Below are 18,393 nucleotides of genomic sequence, written 5' to 3' on the forward strand. Positions count from 1 at the left end.
TGTTACAGCACAGCTGAACGTGCTGGAAGAAAGCAGCAATCCAAACCAGGACCAAGATTCTTGCTTTGGAAACCAGAGGGCAGGGCTGGGGGTTTGGGAGCATCCCTGGAGTGCTCCCTGGTGCCTGGGAGAGCAGGACAGGGGCTGTGCAGGCGCTGGGTTCGATGGGGATGAGGCATTTCTTGCTTTTCTCCTGGAATTGCCACGCTGTTCCTGTCCTTTCATCTACCTACTGAGAGGCAGAAATACATGGTAAGATGTCAGAATTCAAAGTTAATTATCCCTTCATAAAGTTCAGAAGAATTGTCCTGAACTTCTCTGATAGAGTGAGTACATCAGTGGGCAAGGGAAGGGCTACAGATGATATTTATGTGGACTCCTCTAAAACCTCTGGTACACTCCTCAACTTCTTAAACAAATGCTTGCTAGTGTAACCAAAGCTACTATTTCAGAAACTTAATTACCCTGCCTATTTTCATTGCTAGTATAATTGTAAAGACTTATTAAACTGTGAAACTAAACCTTTAAGTGCCTAATCTGAACACCTTTTACTCTGTAGGATTTTATCTAGTTAAATGGTTACCACTTGCAACTTTCAACATGTGAATAAAATATCTGAGCAGTGCTTTGGAAATGACAAGTAAACAGAATGACAGGCTATTGACCGTCACTGGGAAACACTGTTTATTTCATTTACTAAATGTTAGAATATTAAAGTGAGTTGTTTTTACTGTAACATGGTGCTATTTAGAATATGCCAAAAGAAAATAACTATTTTTAAAATTTTACTTTTTGTTGGGCTAACATATTGGTAAACTTCTAGAATCCCTAGTTGTTGGTTTCACTGAGTCTTTTGTGTGAGTCTTTTGGTGCATTTTTACACAAACATAACCTATCTTCATCTGTTAACTGTGTATTTATGTTTGATAGTTACTTAAAATTCATGCCCCAATGGTCATTTATATAATTTTACTTATCCTGTCAGCCAGCTTTGACATTATCACATGACTCCAATTTATTTGCTTTGACTAATGAACAGTAAATAGGTGAAGACTAAGCAAAGCCAAAAAACCTTTTTAAGAATAACAGAATAAAAGCAGAAACTGACAGAGTAGCAATATAATATGTATAACAAACCCTTTCTCTTAACCAAAATCCCCTTTATGGAATGTTTGAAAATCTTCTGGACAGATTGCCTGCTAAAGCAATATTTCTGGCTCAAATAATGATATTAATACAATTGAACATGGATATTTGTTAAAGGAGACCGTAAGTCTTTAGAAAGTAAAACTAGTTTTCCTGACTTTATTTTAGTAAGGGGCTATCAGGCTTTCTTGTGTATATATGAGGCTTTTTTTTCCTCCCCTATATCATTATACTGGGTTTACTTATTGAAAAAAAAGTGGCAAATGGCATACAAATAACTATTGTATCCTGGTGAACAGCTTCAGGTATCTTTCAGGACTTTATTTTGAAAATTGGATAAAGAGGAAAGTCTGCGAAAACACCCAAAATATTTGTAAGAGCAGAAGGATACACAAAGTAAAAATGTAAGATTTTCCCTTCTGTATATTCAGATGGATTTTTAGTTGCATTGTTATATCAAAGATTAATATTTGATATTACGAGTTTGTATGACACAGATATCTTTAAACACCAGTTTTGTAATGTGCATATAAAATAAAATGCATGTATGTGGAACAGGAGGCTCTGAGAGGCTGCAATAGTTTAGAGTTAGGTCTCCAGGACATTTATACTGTAATTTACTCATTTTCATTTTTTCTTAATGTTGCTTGAAAGCAAAAAGCCAACTACATTGTTTTATGAAGTCCACAATAAATGTCCATTTTACAGAGTCAGAATCAGAAGTAGGTGAGCTCTGAACTCTGGTTTTACTTCATGACACTGCTTGATTTCTTTGTAAAAATTTATTTGCATGGAGATCATCAGTAAATCATCATGACTCAGCACATGAATGGACTTCTCCTTGTCAAAATTCCCAGTGCCATCAGCAGTGGCTCCTTGGAGGGAGCTGTGATGTGAATGGTAGCACACAGCACAGCGCCAGTTGGAGGTCTCTGAAAAAACCCACGGAGTTTTGATGTTACAGCTCCTGGGACTTTTCTGTTCCAGCTCTTTCTTTGCTGCAGAGAAGCTGCACTGCTAATACCAATGGTGGGAAACAGGGAACGAAAATGCACTTTATGCTTTCCCATTAGGAAATGAATATGCCTGTTCTCCTCCTTAGGCCTTGATCTCACCGTGAAATTAAAAACATGCAAGTCATAATTCTACTTAAACACATTTTTACTGACATCATTGATGGCCAAATGCTGTCAGTAATCAGGCACAGGTATCATTACTGTGTATGGGCTCACAAATAAATCAGTGGAGGTACAGGAATTACAGACTTGCAGCAGGATCACCTGCTGAGGGCCAGAGGGGATCATTACACTGTGTAACCTGACCTTCTCTCCAGCATATCTGTCATTTCATCCATTTACTCTGTTCTGAGCCCAATAACTTCTGTTTGACTAACACAGCTCTTCTCTATTTGCCTTTATATTGAGTTTCTTGGCCAAAAATCCATTACCATTTTAGTCAGGTCTGCCATCACCCGAAAGAACTTTTGAGGATTTCTTGTACTCTATTAGAAAGCTGCCATTGGGAAGGTGGGACCAAGCTCCTTTTGGAGCAGTGATTATCCTGGAGTCTACAGCAGGCCATGATCAGCAGTGTTTGTGTCAGGATTTAGGATTCTTCTGAGTGAAATATGCATCAAAATCTATTACTGCCTCCCCCAGTTTCTTATTTGCAGGTTTCTTTTAGGAAGTATTAACCATTTTTGAAGAAACTGGTCACATTAGTAAAACCCCAATGGTTCTGCAATTTTCAAAAGAAACATGAAATACTCAAAACACATTCTGTCACCATGCAGAGCCTTCCTCCCAATCTTTTTTTCTAATATTACGTAATTCATAACAACATCTGACAGGCTCCTGCTAGCTTCAGATGATTTGAGAAGGATTTTTAAACAGGAAAGGGAGATTTGGGCAGGCATAGATTTGGCTGTGTGGTTGCTGCCATCGAGGTGGACATTGCCAGCATTCTTCAGCTTCCCAGATGTATATTGGCTCATGAAATCACTCTTGTTTAAAACAGCCATCTCCTCCAGGCTGTTAGAGAATTGCATTCCCAGAATTTATTGTTTGTCTGTAGTGAACTCTTCTTTAATATGTATTTAGGAGAAATGTCTTTACATCACATATATCACATAATCTTTTTTTTTTCTTAGGGGAATTTTAGGTTAAACAAAAATATTTTTGATTATCAGTATATAAAGTTAAACTATTTCAGTAAATTTGATTCCTGTAATGCATTCCTTAAGATATTCCTTATCTTCCCCATAAAAAACCCACAAAATAATAAAGCAAAGAGCAGCTATCCCTCTTATAGATCTCCTTGTAACTGAAGAGAGGAAGCTTTTATCTTGCTGGCTGGCTTAGAGCTGCTTTTTACTCCCTGTAAAGGTAATGAAGACTCAAAAATACAGCTGGATCTTTTAAATTAGGAGTCTCACTCTCTTCCTCACAGTACAGTTTGTGTTCCTGCAGACACTTGAGCCCACTGGTGTGAGCACCTGTGGGGAGCCTGTTTGTGGATGCAGTGGCAGAACCCAGCCCCAGTTGTGTGAAATACACTGAAAGCCCAAAATTAATCCCACAAACTGGCTTTTTTTTTTTCTGAATTCTTTACACACTCACTCAAGAGTGGTACAATATTTTGAACAGCAATAAGGAAAAAAATGGCACCTTCATGCACAGACTGGGGAAGGTTTTTATCTCCACAGATGAGCATGAGAGCTTTAAGCATCTTGGAAAATTAATTGGAGGGGAGCTAACAGTTTGTGCACACTGCTCATGCCTGCCATCACTTCTGAGAAGTTGTTTTGTTATTTATTTAAAGGTGATCATGCCTTTTTGGCAAACCCACTGCTTTCAGGTGTTTTTAATACATTCAGGGCACAAAGTATGTGAAGTACAGAGATGTTTATAATGAGCAGCAAAACTCACAGGTATTTTATTAGGCTGTGTAACTATTGCCTGATGATTACTTTTAATTGGTGAAATAACTAATTGCTGGTTTATTTCTTTAATAATTTAACCTACTAACTGCATGGCTTTTCATGAAACATCCCTTTTGGATGCAACTAAAGCCTTTCTCAGTGGTTTTGTTCACAAAATTTTAAATTGATTTCTGCTATTAGTTCAGAGAATCAGAGAATTATCACATAATTAGGGTGGGAGGAGACCTTTAAAGGTCATCTAAGGCCAACCCCTGCCCTGAGCGGGGACATTTTCAACTGTAGTAGACTGTATAGGTAATATACATCTCTAGCAGTGTACTTATGAGTCTTCAGTAACATGGTGCTGGTTTTTTGCAGCTTTTTGGGTGATTTTTTAGAATGAAATAATCTTTTTCAACCAGCTCCTAAACACCAGTTCACATAGAAGCAATTGCATTATTATGATATCTGTTATATATCTTTTGTACTTATATATATATAACACTTGATAGACCTGAGAGCAGTTGTCTCCAACAATCTGAGAAACAACTAATTGATTTAGTTGTTTTTTTTAATTAAATGTATCGCTGTGAAATCAGACCTAATGAGTTACTTCTTCAAATTATTTTCCCTTCTCAGACTGTTAGAATATTTATACAGAATTCTGTATATTTTCTTGCATCTAAATGAGACCATTCTTATTCATAACCTATTTAATATGAAAACCTATCCTCTGAAATTGATTCTAATATAAAAAGGTGTACACGTGCACTGATATCCTTTCTTTGAGCAAAGCAGAAATTACCTTATTAATCACATTCAATTGTTGTGGGCCTCCACTCTGAAAGAAGTTAGCCCACATAGAAAACTGGGCTTCACAGGAATAAATGCCCCTATGGAGATTTTCCTGGCAGGGAAAAGCCACAGCTGCCACACTCCAAAAAGATTTTGGTAGACCCAAGAAGAATGGATTCGTATATAGAAAAAAAACCAAACTGACCTGAAACCTTTAAAAAGAAAACAGACCAAAAACCACACACAAAGATCAACAACAACAAAAAATCTTACTTGAAGGTATTGTTTTAGTCAAGCAAAGATTAATCTCTTTACCCAGTTAATCTGTACAAATGCAGTAGAAGTTCTATGGACAGAGACATTACAGAGTTCAGGAATTCCACCCCTAAAGCACTGGCATCTGGTTTTAGTCAAGTGTTGAATTTAATTTAAATTACTAATTTAATTTATGATTTAATTTAAATTATTTAATGAATTTATTTACTAGTCCTTTGAAAGTACCCTAGAATTTTCTTGTAGAAGTGCTCATTCTGAGGGAAGTAATGCATTAATTTGGAATCCATATGGACATTAGTCTGCTTGTATTCTCTTAGCAGAAGAGAAATATTAGAAATAGCCAAAAAACATGAGGCCATGTAATCAACTCTCCCTCTTCTTAAGAATATAATTAACAGAAAAGGACACCTGGATATTTTGTTAATATTTATTAACTCTAGCCACCCTGCAGCTCATTACTAAAGAAATGACTGAGGACAAATTTTGGGTTTAATGAATGGAAGAGGGATGCTTCAAAAAACACAAATAAATTGGCTATCCCTTTTGTATTGTGGCTTATTAAAAATAGAAACAGGTTTGCTGGTTTGTCAGTGCTCATCCCTCCTGACTGGCTCCTCCTAGCCTGGCCAAATCCAGCCCTTGGGTCAGTGATACGGATTCTTCCAAGTGAGGAGATTGCTCACTCGTGTGGAGCTGCTCTCAGCTATGCTGACCTGCTTCCAGCTTCATGTGATGTTTAAGCTGGAGACTAAAACATCTTATTGGATGGTAACACAGACAAAAATAATCATAGGAAAAATCCTATTATCAGATAAATATTTTTAGTAATGAGAGAGCAGGATGTAGTCATGCAAGATGCTTAATCTCAAGGCCAACAACTCTTCAAATCACAATGCAGTTGTAACATTTTCCATTTCCAAACAATGAGCAATCAAACATTAGCTAATTAAATGCTTTCAGTGGTGAAAGAAAATATAAAAATACATGAAATTATCAAATAAAAAAACCAAGTGACTAATTTGTCAGCCTCAGCATCACTTTACAAATAGCAGCAGCCAAGTTATCCCTACACTGCATATCAATCAATTTTACTTTTTACAGCTGATAAGATATTCTCTAATTAAATTATGTTTTAATTGCCTTTGACTTTCAGTGCAAGGAAAATGACAATATGCTTTCCATGAAAGTACTCCCTACTCATTTCTGTATGCTGTGACTGTCATTATGCAGTTAACAGTTGTTCCACAGAGGTATCAAGGCTCCACATTTCCTCCTGAAATAAATGTGATTTAGAAAGGGTTATTTTCTATATGCTAATATAATTCTTTTAATTGTTTGCAACACTGAGGTCTTCCCACTTATAGTATTGCCATTCTCAGAGTTTTTCAAGCAGCATCTCCAGAGCCATTTGATCCTGTGTGTGACTGCATTTACAATGAGAATGCCAGTCCTGGAAAACACAACCTCCTGGTTTCCACACTGAGTTCCTTACTAATTACCTTTCAAAACATTTGGTTTTTATAAGGCTACCATGAAGTGCATAGATCGAAATCATGCTGCTGCTTTATGATATGATAATTAAGTTAATTATAGCACAAAAATGTGTGTCAGTGAGAAGGTGCCAGAATTAGGGCAGGAGACCCAGCTCAGGCTCAGCACTGGGACACAGGGGATGCACTGGCAAACAGGGCAGGCCCAGGAGGTCAAGAAGAATGAGCACCCTTCTTTAAGTGTCTCTCCTGCATCTACAAAGCAAAAGGTGGGGGGAAGAAGTAGCACTGAGCACACAGGAGTGGTTTGGGTGAAGGCATTTTGGATGATTCAAACCAGACTTCATCTTAATTCAGCTGAGAAGGAAAGGAAGGTAAGCAAGCTGTAAACAAACCCTGCTGCAAGATATGAAAGCAAAACCAGAAAAACAGTAAAGAAGAGACAACTTCTTTCTCTGAGCTTTGAGATAAGCAGAAGGAAGGAAAATTTGAAGTGCAGCCCTACTGCATTTAGTTTGGTCTCTAACCCAAAAATTAATTTCTACACCACTTACAAAGAAAACATCACCTCAGGGTTGTACATGAAGGCTTTGGTCACACTGTGACACAGTTACTCAACATTTCACATTTACCTGTTGCCATATGGACCTGATAGATGCTCCTTAAATGCTTGATTTACAAATAAAGTCAGAAGTTGTATTTTCCAGCCATTCCTCCAGTGAGCAGATAATGATATAGCCAGTGCTGGGGTATTTGATGTAAGTAGTGGACATTTCAGTCACTGCATGAGTCCTTAATCTCCCTAGGATCCAGGGGAAGAAAATTATTTGATATGAGAGCGTTTGATATTACAAGTTGTATTTAACATTTCAAGGCTCATTTGAATCAGCTCAGCTCACTGAGCTGCTAAAGCATACAGGACAGCACATCCTGTCCTGAGGAGAAACCTATAGATGTGTTTAGTAGCCTAAAGGTATATTACAAAAAAATGAGTTGCTGAAGATGAGGCCCAAAATTGCATTGGTGCTGCTCATTTCAGATGTGATCTGACAGCCAGGCCTGTGCATTACAGCACAGAAGGGTGGATGGATCAGCAGCAGAAAATAGTGCTGAGGTCTCTGTGGTGCACTGGGAACTTCTCAAGACAGAAATTCTGTTATGACCCACAAATACCTGTAGAGCACAAGTTAGTGAAATTTCATATTGATGAAAAAATACTGTATCATAACACAATATCCTGAGTTCTTTTCCCATGTTTTAATGCATGAGGATGCTAGAAAACTTGAGTTTTTAGTAGTGATGTGCAGGCAGTAGGATCTGCTTCCTGTGCCTTGGCAAAGGACTAATTGTCACCGACATCTTTTATGAAGAATCCTTTCCCTAAGATTTTTATTCTTAAGAAGCTGAGAGGCCTCAAGAACAAAATGTAAACAATGGTTATCTGCTGCTGTGGAATGCAACAGGTGCATCTGTGATTGGTCTCATGTGGTTGTTTCTAATTAATGGCCAATCACAGTCAGCTGGCTTGGATTCTCTGTCCAAGCCACAAGCCTTTGTTATCATTCTTTCTTTTTCTATTCCTAGCTAGCCTTCTGATGAAATCCTTTCTTGTATTCTTTTAGTATATAATATATATAATAAAATAATAAATCAAGCCTTCTGAAACATGGAGTCAGATCCTCGTCTCTTCCCTCATCCTCGGACCCCTGTGAACACGGTCACAACTAATGGCTGCTGCAAAACACTTCCTGTAAGCATTCTGCCAGGTTCCTGCCCTCAGCCAATAAATGAATAAGGATGTTTAGTTCTACCCATGTTAACACAGTGTTTAGTAACACTGTAAAATAGAAACAATAATTTCAGGGATTATGTATTTTGTGGTACATTGAGGATGGAATATTAACTTAATATGATATTAAGTTTTATGCCATTAGAAAAGTGTATATTTGTACTTCCCAAAGAGCTTGGCTTCTGAGCACAGCACTGAGGCTTTCTGGGTGCTTTCTGCAGGTCTCTACCAAAGTGTGTGCTGATAAAGGAGGGACAGTCCTGAGGCTTCTCTTGGCTGGCCCATTCTCAGTGACCCAGGGGACAGATTTTGCCAGGGGGTCATTTCTGTTCACAGGCCCAAAGGGTTAAACTTGCAATTATTTTCTAAGAGCAGACAGCTTTGGACAAGACATTTATTTCTGCTGGTGGTGTGAAGTGATGGCAAAGAAAAGATAGAATACCATGTGCACATTTTCTTCTCATGGTGTTTCTTTGAGAGACAACATGAGTCAATGGTCTAAGAACCAAAATTTCACAAAATTCAGGGAGATAAAAAGATATTTTTACAGGAAGTCAGACTGCCTGATGTATCAGCTTGTATTTGTAGAACGAATAATTCTACACAAGAGTGTAGAAGCACAAAAGGATATGATGATACATCACCCAGTTTCTGTAGGAGTTCTGCTCTAAGTTCTGAGAAGTCAGTAAAATTTTCTGTGTTAATTCCAATCAATTGTGGGTCATGTCCTAGATTTATAATAATTACATTTAAAGTGTTGTGATTAAAAACAAGCCTTAGCTTTTATAAATGCAGTAGGAATTAACAACTCCTTACAAGATCTTTCACAAATGCAGTCAATGTGCATGGGTTTAATTTTTTTAATATGTGTTTTTTTTCTTTTTTAGGCAATAATCAGAATCCAGAGGAAAAGGTTGCAATCTACAGGAAGCTGGTAGGTCAAATTTTAAAATTATATAAATGCCAGTACAATTAGAGAGAAAAAATGTAAGCAGTAAGGTAATGAAACTTGCATTTACTGGATATTCAGAGAATATGCAAAATCATTTAAATTTACATACTGAGGGGGTGAAAATGTGGTTTAGCAGAGGCAATTAACATGAGAAAGTAAGACAGATGCTGTGCAAATAATTCATAATGAATAATTTCTTTACTCCATTATGTGTTTGCAAGTTTTCCAAACAAACTAGTTTTTCTGATGTATATGTTCAAACTGTTTGCTGAATAATATCTATGCATAATTTTTATGTAATTCATTCATAAGCAGAGCTTTTTGAATATTCAAGCTCTTTTTGAATGGATATGTAGGTTGTGCAACACATTTCTCTTTTCCAATTGGAGAAACATGACTTATAGGTTCTGCTATGAATAATCACAATATTTAACAATATTTGCTTCATTATTTTACCAAACATTCCTGCTAGTAAACTCATTTGTTAAGATAATCATGGAAAAAGAGATGCAAACAAAAGCAAATAAATTAGCCTGGCATCCTCTCTTTTCTTTCTCACTTGAGAAAAATAATTTGCACTGTCCATAATTCTGTTTGTCTTTCATTAAAATATATGGGGAAGCTGAAAATGCAAAATCACAGTCTTAAACAGACTTGGGCTTCCTATGGCTTTCCTATTCCTACAGTGGAGTCACACTCAATGCACAGTGCCAGCCCAGCCCTTTGGAGCTGGAGTTGCCTTTGGCCCCCTCCAGAGGGGCAGCCCCTGGGATGGCTGAATCTGCTTCCCTTCCATGGAATCTGTGGCCCTTCTGTGGAATCTGTGCTCCTTCCATGGAATTTGTGTCCCTTACAGGGAATGTGTCTCCCATCCATGGAATCTGTGTCCCTTCCATGGAATCTGTGTCTCTTATAGGGAATCTGCATTACTCCCGTGAAATTTGTGTCCCTTCCATGGAATCTAGGTCTCTTCCATGGAATCCCCATGTCTTCCATGGAATCCGACTCCCTTCCATGGTATCCTCCTCCCTTTCATGGAATCTTCATCCCTTCCATGGAATCCACATTCTTTCCATGGAATCCTTATCCCTTCCATGGAATCCCTATCCCTTACACGGAATCTGTGTCCTTTATAGGGAAATGTCCCCCTTATAGGGAATCTGCTTCCCTTCCATGGAATTTGTGTCTCTTATAGGGAATCTGCATTCCTCCCATGGAATCAGTGTCCCTTCCATGGAATCTAGGTCTCTTCCATGGAATCCAGCTCCCTTCCATGGAATTCTCCTCCCTTTCATGGAATCTTCATCCCTTCCATGGAATCCACATTCTTTCCATTAAATCCTTGTCGCTTCCATGGAATCCAGGTCCCTTCCATAGAATCCTCATCGCCTCCATGGAATCCTCCTCCCTTCCATGGAATCCTCTTCCCTTCCAGGCAATCCTCGTCCCTTCAGCAGCCAGCTGGGTGTTTGGAGCTCCTGCCCCACAGCACAAAGGGCAGGCTCCCGTGCAGGAGGCTAATGAAGATAAATACACTGTTTGTTGGCATGCAAGGTGATTAATTGCCAGAGGCAATCTTAATTATGCCAGGAGCAACAATCGGTGTCAGGGACAGACACCAAGTTTTGTGTGGCCCATTGTTAGACACGGGTTGGATTTTGAATTTGAATATTAATGAATTAGTATGGATTGTGTCTTCTTACAGAGCTGCCACATATCCTTCATTATATTTAGTCGTATTTATTTGGAACACTGGAAAAGGTTTTCTTAAAGTGAAGCAGGTCATCAAACCTGGGAGCCTGCAGCATTCTCAGGATAAATTGTGTATGATGAACTCAAGGATGAGTGAATTCCAGTTCCAGAATCTTACTAGCAGTGTAAAGACTGCATTTGATTTTCTATATTTCATTTTTTTGGTACAAAATTTTATACTGAATATATTATATTTCAGAGTTTCTATATCAGTTTACTATTTCAATAGTGATAATTTGGAAAAAAGTAACATTGGTATTAGTAAAATAAGTTTCAGTTTCCTCAGGAGACAGTGAAAGAATTTAAAGTTCTCTTTTTGAGGTACCTATATATCCCATTTACATGCTCTCATTGAGGATCTGACAGTCTCAGTTTACACCTTTTTTTCCTGAAATCAGAAATTATGACAGGAATAGTACAAAGGATCCCTTGCACCTTTTTAACACTAATAGGACAGAAGAATGTAGAGAACATATAAATACAGTTTCACAAATGTTGGTTCTGCAAAAGTGTATCAGTGTGAAAATGTGCTGTTTTCACATTTTACACTGAATAATGTGAGAGCACTGACACAAGTATTTTAAATAACTGAAGTATACCTACATGCCTTTGGAAGAGAATAGGAAGAATAATCTAATAACTTGCTTAGCAAGTGCTGATGCTAACCAGCATTTTCAAATTCCTTTGGAGGCAAAGAAATAATTGCTTTAATGAGCACACAAAATGAAACTGTTTGAAAATACAGAAAAATTACAGTGAAGTGACATTAAACCTAGAAGGAAATTGTGGATCCCTAAGTTGGCAGACTTTATATGGCAAACATGACATTTTAAAAAATGATATATATGTATTAAAATAAGAAAACAACAGAAAAGAAAACACACATTAAACCAATCTTGTTGAGTAAATATTCTCTTTATTCCTTGGATTACTTGCATTCTCTTCCCTTTTTCAGCGTTTTAAATTTCAACTTTATGAAACATCCAGATCTAATAAACCCTTCAATTAGGTTTTGGTTTATTCCTTCCTATTTATCTACAGTTAAAAAATCATGCTTCATTAGTGATGAAAAAATCATTTTTTTAGTGATTATTGGTATTTTTGGAACCTTAAAACACACATTGTAGATTATACATCCCTGAAAACATACTTCCTGCTCAAACTTCCCATTCTTCTATGGCTGTTTTAATTTCTTTTTGCACTGCAGGAGTTCATACTGGTAGAAGTGATAAATGGACGTGTTTCTTTGCATTATACATATTTACAGCAAGTAAACTGTGTCTACCTTATCACTTTATAAATCTATTGCCCAGTGCTGCTGTAGCCAATGCATTAAATATTGGGCTTCTCGGGGACTGCTCAGTGCAGTTTAACACAACAGATAATGAAAGGAGATCAGGCATGAAAAGTTCCTCTTTATCTTGCACCTTTCCTCACACAAAGTAGCTGATAACAGCTAAGTTCATCATCCTTCTTTCATACAGTATTCAGGAAATCAGGCACTTAAACCACGACCTTCACAGAGAGAGGACTGTGTCATCCTCTTTAGTCAGTACCAAAAAAAGGGCTCTGATCCTGAATGGAGTTGTTGGATTTTGTCAGAAGATAAATTAAGCAGCTGAATACTTTTGTGTGCTTGTATGGAAGTCCTTTTCAAGGAAATACTTTGCATTTAAAGAAAAGAGGGCATAAGAAGCCACAGAACATAAAAGTTAGCAATGAAAGATGGGGCCAAATTAAGGTTGAACAGAGCAAAAGTGAAATTAACTAACAGCTTCCTTAAAGACCCACCTCTAATATTTAATTATTTTATTAAAAATGCTGTGCAGTGCCAAAGAATTCAAGCTACCTGTTGGAAAAAAAATGTTATCCCAATTCTGAAAATTTATGTTGGTTTAATATTATCTAGTATTTTTCATTCTCTTGATAGTTCTTGTGTACTAAGAAAATGAAAAAAAATATTGTTCTATTATATTTCATAATGGGAATTGAGCCTGTGAAAGCTAAAATATTCACTGATCTGTGAAAGTATTTTTAGACAACAAATTCCACTTTCCCCACCCTCTAATTCCTCCCTCAGTCTCCAGAGTGGTTTTTTTTTTTTTAAAGGAACAAATTCTGTTGGTGAAGTTTGCATTGGCAGTTCATATAGAGGTAGATGTGTATCACTCACAAGGCAAACTGTCACAAACTGCACGTCCTGTTTATGTATTGGACACTTCTAATTTTGCCTTGGTTTTTTGTGGGTTTTGTTTGTCTTGTTTTGTTTGTTTTGTTTCTTTGTTGTTTTTGGTGGGGGTTTTTTTGGGGTCGGTTGGTTGGTTGGTTGGTTTTCTTGTTTTGCTTTTTGGTTTTGGGTTTTTTCTCATCATTGTGTCCCCAATTATTCCTTGCATTTTCACATGCACCTTCCAGTTCACAGGCTCCCTGCTGAAGCAGACTGCAAGCTTAACATTGCTTTTGAGGCTGGCTTCAAATCTTGGACTGACTGAAGTAATTTCAATCTTATGTAAAATAGCTACCTCATCCTTTACCCCTTCCTACTTGCCTTTTTTTCCTTCTCTGTATAATGTTCCAGATATTTTATTCTACCGCTTGTGACTAAACCAATCTAAGTGACCTTTCACTTAGACTAGGTACTAGAACTGTCTGTGTGTGGTGCCATTTACCCAAAATCAGCCTCATTGCATCTCGTGCAGAGTGTGTGTCTGTGGGGTACCTCATCCACACCAATACCACTTCAGGCAGAGCTGAGCTAAAACCACTCCTGACATCAGAAATAAATGTTGAATTTATCCTCAGCTCGCTTTGTCAGTGAACTCATTGTTGCCATGCAGAACAGCCCCTGACCTCCATGGTTTTTATCATAATCACCTGGTGGTATTTTCTCCTGCTCTCAAAAACCATATACAGACAAGTACATAAAGCAAATAATTTTTCTTAATGTAATGGCTACAACCTCTCAGTAATTGCAGCAGGAATACAAGTGAAGCTGTTCATCCTCTGTGGTGTCAGAGACATTAAAATGGCTGAGAGAATTAACACTGCAATTACACTCAGACAGGAGCTTGCCAAACCAAACTGAGGAATAGTTAACAACTGTATCTTCCATTAATGTTACAACAGCAATGGCAATACTCAGATTTCAGTATTTGGGAACTGGCATCTAAAAAGTCATTGGAAACCAGTATGACTCCAGTAACTGGGTGGGCCAGAAGAAGGTAAGAGACCTGGGTCCTGATTCACAGAGTAAGAATGGCCCTGATATTTATGTCTTTATTTAACAATTGTATTAGTGGTTTAGAATCATCAATAAGCATTCTTAGCACAGTAACTACTCTGGAAGCAGGGCATCCTACCAATTCTGCAACAGTGACACCTAATTTTAACACCCACAATGTGTTTTTTCCTGAGAGCTGAACAATTTAAACACAAAAATTCTCAGTCACTGGTGAATTCTCCTCTTGGCCAGCCAGATGAGCAAAGACTCATCATTTGCTTCCAGCTGGTACTAATCCACTTTGCACTTTGTTGACAGCCATAGTCTTCCAAATTCCTTTCAACTATTTGTGGTCAGCTGTAGTGAAAAAAGAGGTCAGGTGTGTCAGTTCAGAGTTTGTTGTGTACAGAACACACACCATGGCACACAGGTGGTGCTCTGGGGAGTTCTGCATCCACTAGGGATGGCTGTGCATACTGAACCTGCTCATCTGCAGACAGCAATTCCTCAAAGTACAACAGCATTCCATGCCTATAAAAGTCTTCACATTTTCTTAACTTTCCACTGAGCAGGCGGAAGGACTTTCCATCTTTTTTTTTTTCCCTCTTCTTCTTCCCAAACTGCAACTTTGTTGATGGCTTTGCATTGCTGAGAGCTGTTCAAGCACATTGCAAGTGGCTTTCTACCTGCTTGGTGCTTCCATTTGAGCCACTTCAAAGACAGGCTATCATTCTTACAATGATAAGAATAAGGCTGTCTATAAAAGGGAAGGGAAGAAAAAAAGGCTAAAGAGACTGGAAACTACCTGAAAGTACTAGTACAATTTCAACACCTTTCTTTTCTTCTTATCTGATGAATTACACACAGCTTCTGGCAATATTTAGGAGGTGACACAAACTCGCTTATTGCAATGTCAAACATACACCACACTTACTGAATTACCAAAAAAGGGAATTCCAGTGTGTTAAAATTCTGTATCATGCCACTCCTTTTCTGCTAGGTGCTCACTACATGATAAACAGCTGCTCCTCCCATACCATGGTGTGGTTACTTCTTTGGAAGAGAGAGATATTCATATGTGCATTTTTAAATTATTATTAATTTTTCCATTATTTCTTACTACGCAATTGCAGACATAGGATTAAGAATGAAAATTGGAAATTTAAATCAGGTGCACGACTGACTAATGATATTGCAGTATATATGATAAAGATAGGAAATTGTACCAATTAATTAAAATAATCCTCTTTACAACACATTAAAATATTTGAGAGGCATTGTTCAGGAAGATAAGCTCTCTCTTTATTCTGAGGAGTCCTATATTGTTACAATGGATCATTGCATTTCACAATTTCCAGCTTACAGGTTTGGAAAAAATTATGATTATCAGCTGGAGTGACCTCTTGTGTGATGCCAGCCAGTGAACTTCCCCCAGGTAACCACTCCATCAATCCTGTAACTTACATGTGAGATGCAATATAACTTCCAGAAAGATCCTATTTTGAATCTAAGCAAGACCAGAATGCACGTTCCATAGGTAAAATGCTCCTGTTACTAACAAGCTGCACTCATAAAATTTCACCTTCATTGTAAAATGTATTTATATAGCATCAGCTTCCAGAAATCCTTTTATCATGCCTGTTTTGATCAAGCTATAGCAGTGTGTGTGGTGGAGCACGTACATACTAATAGAGAAATAATGATGTATAGAGACACACTGAAAAATCAGCAGTTCCAGGTTAGAAAATTCAAACGTGTGCTTAAAAGGCAAGAGGACAGGCATCCAGCAGTTACCACCAGTAAACTGCTAATCTTTCTTGTTGCCTCCTTTCTTCTTTCCTTTCAAATCACACTGAAGGTCAATTTTTCAAAGAAGTGTGAAAAGAGAGAGCCATGGCCCTTCTGAAAGTGGACAAGATGCTCTCCTGTCAGCAGGCTGTGTAAGTGACAAGGTGATTCTGAGAGAGCCCCTGAAGGCATTGAGGACTGGAGCTGGGAACATGTGCAGGCTCCAGGCTGTGCCTTTTCAGCTCAGCCATGGAGCACTGGCTGATGCAGCAACAGCAACAGGGCAGTGACACAGCTGCAGTCTCATTCCCCAAACACCTCAATAAAAGCTGGAGAAATACACTTATATTCACTTCACATTTGCTGCCTGGAACTTGTTCTTGAAGGTAGGTGTGCACATTCTTTCCTCCAAAGAGCTAAGCAGAGCTAATGTATTTAAAGTCTGCTAAAGGAGGAGTAGCCTATGGTCACCACTTACTGACTAATCCAGTAGTTAGAGACTTGGCTAACCCAAGAAATTAGGTGTTTGGGTTATTCTCGGCAGCCTCATGCATATTCACTGCCACTCCCAGGAGAATAACCTTACCTGCAGATAAAAGGGATAGGAACAAACCTGCCTTCCATTGAAGCTGTACCACCACATCTAAAGGAATCCAAGATCAATTTAAACAGAGAACAAGAGGAAGAGGAAGCATGGTTCCCTGCCTTCTGTTAGGACACTCACTTTAGAGATAAGACACAGTTATTCTTCTAAAACTTATATTAATTGTCTCTCAGATATTCTGGATTTATATAGTTAACATTAATCCTGAATGTGGACACAGAGCCAGTATTCCCACACTGTTCTTAGTGATAGTGCCTCGACGTGTAACTCCTGGTTATTTTTGTTTTGATACTCATCCACTCCCAGCTGTCATCTTCACTAACCCAGAACAGTGGGAGCATGTACTCAGTTATTCACCAGGACAAACTAATGCTGCTTAGAGTAAACTGCCTTCCAGAAAACAATCCCCCAACCTGAAATGTCACCCGTGTTCTTTGTCACTAGATGCCTGACCTTGACTTCACCAGCTCTGTGGAACAAATGAGGCCACCTTACCAAGGCAACTGGATTGGTCTGTGCCATTAACCCATATCCATCATAATTGACCAGCAACAAGCCCTTGCTGTATGGCATTTAATAAGCCATTTGCTTGTTCTCTCTCAAATCACTGATCTGTTTAAGTAGCTTTGTAATATTCTGAATGCCACTCCAATGAGGTGATTTCCAGTATCTTTAGATTGGATGAGCTGAATGAATTCTGAATTTTGTTAATTTGCCTAATCATCATAAGCATCAAGTCAAATGTTTTATGGGCTGCTATTACAGACTTTCCATTACCTTTTTCACTGACACTTGCATCCATCATAATGTAGTTTGACAAGATTTACTTCCAAGCTCAGTGTAATTCTGTCTTTCTTTCCTGATAGGGACAACTCATTACTTAACTGCAACTGTCTTTTTAAGACTTTTCTAGCATTCATTTCTGCAATCTAGTTTATTTTCAAGCAGAAATGTTATTTCCAGTAAAATGAGTGCCACAGCATACCTGTACACAAGTTTCTCTAAAGAATCAACACATCACCACATATGCATTAAAATCTTGACCACAGCTTTAGAGACAAGGACACATCTTGAAATCTGTGAAATGCCATGGAAAGAGACAAGGTCAGGGAGAAGTTGTAGTTCTGTGCATCTTCTTCATTCCTGTGAATAGATACAGTCCTCAAGCAACAGCATTGCATGTAATTTACCAAGCTCTACCAGTATGCTCAACTCTCCCCTTTTCTCAATTAACCTTGAAAAGCTGAGAGATGCTTCCCTGCTGGTTTCTGGATTGCCCCTTAAAACTCTTGCTCTTTGTTGACAGTTACAGAACTACAGTTGCAGTTGGAAAATTAAGTCTGCTGTAGTTTCTCTCTAATCAGAAATTTACTGTGCACTTTCCCCAACTACAGTGAATCCAATGTGCTCCAGTTTGCTGCATTTCTCTACAGGGATTTTCTGTGGTATGGAATAGTCATGAAGTCGATCTGTGGCACTGTTAGCCCTGCTGCTGTGCACTGCCCATGTCATTTTCACTGCTGTTTCTGATTCCTGGCTAATTTCAGTCGTTACTTTCCTCCTGGCCTTGCCAAAAATACAAAGTTTTACAGGTTGCCATCAGTTTGTGCCTTGTACTTTGTCACTCTCTTTTTTCCTGATCTACTTTGCTTTAACACTTC

At 38.1% G+C, this 18,393-nt stretch overlaps 1 protein-coding gene across 3 annotated transcripts in view; it reads left to right on the top strand.

Annotated features, from left to right (window-relative positions):
* TENM2 (teneurin transmembrane protein 2) overlaps positions 1–18,393 on the top strand; it is a 675,237-nt gene that overhangs the window by 39,654 nt on the left and 617,190 nt on the right. The gene's annotated exons all lie outside the window — the stretch shown is intronic.

Source organism: Zonotrichia leucophrys, chromosome 13 (genome assembly GCF_028769735.1).
Source record: "Zonotrichia leucophrys gambelii isolate GWCS_2022_RI chromosome 13, RI_Zleu_2.0, whole genome shotgun sequence".
Classification (NCBI taxonomy): Eukaryota; Metazoa; Chordata; class Aves; order Passeriformes; family Passerellidae; genus Zonotrichia; species Zonotrichia leucophrys.